A 5,127-nucleotide genomic window follows, 5' to 3' on the forward strand; every position below is an offset into this window, starting at 1 on the left:
AGCCTCATAACATCGCTCAGGTGGAACAAACTTAACCTGTTGCGACGAGCCATCCCGGATCCGGGATCGTGAATACAGCCTCAAGCTCATTACCATAACGCAACGTTAACTATTCATGAAAATCTCAAATGAAATTAAATCAATATGCTAGCTCTCAAGCTTAGATTTTGTTAACAACACTGTCATCTCAGATTTTCAAAAATATGCTTCTCAACCATAGCAAAACAAGCATTTGTAACAGTATTGATAGCCAGCGTAGCATTTAGCGTAGCATTTAGCGTTAGCATTCAGCAGGAAACATTTTCACAAAACCAGAAAAACATTCAAATAAAATAATTTACATTTGAAGAACTTCAGATGTTTTCAATGAGGAGACTCTCAGTTAGATTGCAAATGTTCAGTTTTTACAAAAAGATTATTTGTGTTGACAAATCGCTCCGTTTTCTCCATCATGTTTCGGTAAGAAAAAAAAAAGAAAAATTAAGTCATTAAAATATTATTTGTTTAGGACAAATCGCTCCGTTTTCTGCGTCACGTTTAGCTACGAAAGAAACCTGTATCCAGGATTGTGTAAATCTATCTGCAAGCTCATTAGCATAACGCAGTTAACTATTCATGAAAATCGCAAATGAAATGAAATAAATCTATTTGCTCTCAAGCTTAGCCTTTTGTTAACAACACTGTCATCTCAGAATTTCAAAAATATGCTTCTCAACCATTGAAAAACAAGCATTTGTGTAACACTATTGATAGCCTAGCATAGGATTATGCCTGACATTCAGCAAACAACATTTTCACAAAAAACAGAAAAGCATTCAAATAAAATAATTTACCTTTGAAGAACTTCAGATGTTTTCAATGAGACTCTCAGTTAGATTGCAAATGTTCAGTTTTTACAAAAAGATTATTTGTGTTGACAAATCGCTCCGTTTTCTCCATCACGTTTCGGTAAGAAAAAAGAAAAGAAAAATTAAGTCATTAAAACGCGAACTTTTTTCCAAATTAACTCCATAATATCGACAGAAACATGGCAAACCGATGTTTAGAATCAATCCTCAAGGTGTTTTTCACATATCTATCGACGATAAATCCATTGTGGCAGTTGACTTTCTCTTCTGAAGAAATGGAACGCGCATGGACCTAGAGATTACGCACTAATTTCGACACAGGACACCGGGCGGACCCCTGGTAAATGTAGTCTCTTATGGTCAATCTTCCAATGATATGCCTACAAATACGTCACAATGCTGCAGACATCTAGGACGAACGGCAGAGAGCTTAGGTTCATTCATGGCACATTCACAGCCATTTAAGGAGACGATGGGAAACAGAGCCTCAAAAATTCTGCTCATTTCCTGTTTGAGGTTTCATCTTGGTTTCGCCTGTAGCATGAGTTCTGTGGCACTCACAGATAATATCTTTGCAGTTTTGAAAACGTCGGAGTGTTTTCTTTCCAAAGCTGCCAATTACATGCATAGTCGAGCATCTTTTCGTGACAAAATATTGCGCTTAAAACGGGCACGTTTTTTAATCCAATAATGACATAGCGCCCCCATAGGTTGAAGAGGTTAAACTTGTGCCTTTTCAATGTCATTGAGAAAACATAAAAGTGTCAATGTATTTTTCTGAATTTAAAAGTAATTCAAAAAGCAATCATCTAGTTTTTCAAAAGTATCTGTAATCTGATTACAATATTTTAGCTGGTAATGTAACTGATTATAGTGACGCGGGAAGTACGCGTCACGAAGATGCTGCAGCACCCATTGGTGGTGAGATGGTTAAACTGCAAGAATTTGTGTTGTTGCAATAAAAAACGATGAAACTCTTTTTCTGTTGCATTATTGGGGAGAGAAAAAAACATGGCATATTGGTTCCCATTCCGCATGGAGAGCTCTCAACTTACGATATGCTCTTATCTATTCAGTTGTGGGGGTTTGGAGTTGGACTCGTGATCTGCTCTTATCTATTCAGTTGTGGGGGTTTGGGGTTGGACTCGTGATCTGCTCTTATCTATTCAGTTGTGGGGGTTTGGAGTTGGACTTGTGATATGCTCTTATCTATTCAGTTGTGGTGGTTTGGAGTTGGACTCGTGATATGCTCTTATCTATTCAGTTGTGGTGGTTTGGAGTTGGAATCGTGATATGCTCTTATCTATTCAGTTGTGGTGGTTTGGAGTTGGAATCGTGATATGCTCTTATCTATTCAGTTGTGGGTGTTTGGAGTTGGACTCGTGATATGCTCTTATCTATTCAGTTGTGGGGGTTTGGAGTTGGACTCATGATCTGCAGTTTAATTTGAATTAACTGGATGGTGTTCAGAGATAGAAGGGAGGGTTTGAGTGGAGCTGAAGGATGGGACTGGATGGTGTTCAGAGATAGAAGGGAGGGGTTAAGTGGAGATAAAGGATGGGACTGGATGGTGTTCAGAGATAGAAGGGAGGGGTTGAGTGGAGATAAAGGATGGGACTGGATGGTGTTCAGAGATAGATGGGAGGGGTTGAGTGGAGATAAAGGATGGGACTGGATGGTGTTCAGAGATAGAAGGGAGGGGTTGAGTGGAGATAAAGGATGGGACTGGATGGTGTTCAGAGATAGAAGGGAGGGGTTGAGTGGAGCTGAAGGATGGGACTGGATGGTGTTCAGACATAGAAGGGAGGGTTTGAGTGGAGCTGAAGGATGGGACTGGATGGTGTTAGGAGATAGATGGGATGGGTTGAGTGGAGATAAAGGATGGGACTGGATGGTGTTCAGAGATAGAAGGGAGGGGTTGAGTGGAGCTGAAGGATGGGACTGGATGGTGTTCAGAGATAGAAGGAAGGGGTTGAGTGGAGCTGAAGGATGGGACTGGATGGTGTTCAGAGATAGAAGGGAGGGTTTGAGTGGAGCTGAAGGATGGGACTGGATGGTGTTAGGAGATAGATGGGAGGGGTTGAGTGGAGCTGAAGGATGGGACTGGATGGTGTTCAGAGATAGAAGGGAGGGGTTGAGTGGAGCTGAAGGATGGGACTGGATGGTGTTCAGAGATAGAAGGAAGGAGTTGAGTGGAGCTGAAGGATGGGACTGGATGGTGTTCAGAGATAGAAGGAAGGGGTTGAGTGGAGCTGAAGGATGGGACTGGATGGTGTTCAGAGATAGAAGGGAGGGGTTGAGTTGAGCTGAAGGATGGGACTGGATGGTGTTCAGAGATAGAAGGGAGGGGTTGAGTGGAGATAAACGATGGGACTGGATGGTGTTCAGAGATAGAAGGGAGGGGTTGAGTGGAGATAAACGATGGGACTGGATGGTGTTCAGAGATAGATGGGAGGGGTTGAGTGGAGCTGAAGGATGGGACTGGATGGTGTTCAGAGATAGATGGGAGGGGTTGAGTGGAGATAAAGGATGGGACTGGATGGTGTTCAGAGATAGATGGGAGGGGTTGAGTGGAGCTGAAGGATGGGACTGGATGGTGTTCAGAGATAGATGGGAGGGGTTGAGTGGAGATAAAGGATGGGACTGGATGGTGTTCAGAGATAGAAGGGAGGGGTTGAGTGGAGATAAAGGATGGGACTGGATGGTGTTCAGAGATAGAAGGGAGGGGTTGAGTGGAGCTGAAGGATGGGACTGGATGGTGTTCAGAGATAGAAGGGAGGGGTTGAGTGGAGATAAAGGGTTGGATTAAAATAACAAAATAGCTAATGTAAAATATACTGTGTCTGTAAAATGTTTATAGGTTCAGAACTTTTGTTAAACAGCACAGTTGAAAAATATATGGCAAATATGAATCAAAAGTGGATGGTGTTCAGACAGTGATGAGAGGGGTTTGATGGTAGCTGAAGGATGGGACAAAAAACTATCAAAACTATAACTATTCTAAGTAAATTGTGTCCGTAAAATGTATATGGTAGTTATAGGCTGGAGGTAGAAACCTAAGGGTTGTTGTCTATTAGTTTACTTCAATTAGGGAAGGGGTGTTAGAGTCAGGGGAGCATTTAGAAAAGGAGAAAAGAATGGGAAAATAAGGAAAATATATATTTATACATGTATATACATATTTACAAAAACTATACATATGGGGGATTGGAAATGATGCAGATAATCACATTGATGGAAGCTACAATCTATCTGCAACTATAAATCTCATCTACTGCATACATTTTTTTAAATAAAAAATTACACACACACACACACACACACACACACACACACAAACCCGTTGTATTTATGCAGTACAAAGAAATGGGCACCCCGTCTCAACGGCCTATTCCTAGGCAGCGCGTGAATTTCAAGTTTGGGAGTTTCATGTTTGGGAGATTCAAGTTTGGGAGTTTCAAGTTTTGGGAAAATTGAGAGAGCACCAGCCTCTGCCACCTGGACACGTTGAGCTGTCATCAAGGCAAAGGGTGGCTACTTTGTAGAATCTCAAATATAAAATATATTTTGATTTATTTAACACTTTTTTGGTTACTACATGATTCCATATGTGTTATTTCATAGTTTTGATGACTTCACTATTATTCTACAATGTAGATTATAGTAAAAATAAAGACAAACCCTTGAATGAATAGGTGTGTCCAAACTTTTGACTGGTTCTGTACATTCTATTGGACAGTGGCCTCGCTCATGCTTAAAGAAAGCTGTGCACCTTTATACGGCAGCGTATGGGGCGGCAGCGTAGCCTAGTGGTTAGAGCGTTGGACTAGTAACCGGAAGGTTGCGAGTTCAAACCCCCAAGCTGACAACTGAACAGGCAGTTAACCCACTGTTCCCAGGCCGTCATTGAAAATAAGAATATGTTCTTAACTGACTTGCCTGGTTAAATAAAGGTAAAATTACATACATCAGTTTGGACATATTCTGCACTTTATTGCTAGCGACTTGACTGGAAAATGCTAAAAGATTCATAGAATCAAATCCAAACGGATTGCATTATATTCCCCGTAGTCTGATTTGTATCTGGCATACAGAAAGGAAAAAATAAATAACATCCCATGGAATGGTTTCCTCCGAATCACTGATAAGTGATAATTCAGTAACAGAGTCTCTTTCACTCATCGAGGGTTGATAGACTGATATATACTAGCACTACAGAATTGAAACTGAACTACACATTTTACTGGGGATGGATGGGACGGACTATGACGTAGTCACA

At 41.1% G+C, this 5,127-nt stretch overlaps 1 pseudogene; it reads right to left on the reverse strand.

The window, feature by feature from the left end:
* Nucleotides 1–2,769: 2,769 nt before the first annotated feature.
* LOC127910094 (uncharacterized) overlaps nucleotides 2,770–5,127 on the reverse strand; it is an 11,232-nt pseudogene continuing 8,874 nt past the window's right edge.

The sequence above is a fragment of the Oncorhynchus keta genome, chromosome 20 (genome assembly GCF_023373465.1).
Source record: "Oncorhynchus keta strain PuntledgeMale-10-30-2019 chromosome 20, Oket_V2, whole genome shotgun sequence".
Classification (NCBI taxonomy): Eukaryota; Metazoa; Chordata; class Actinopteri; order Salmoniformes; family Salmonidae; genus Oncorhynchus; species Oncorhynchus keta.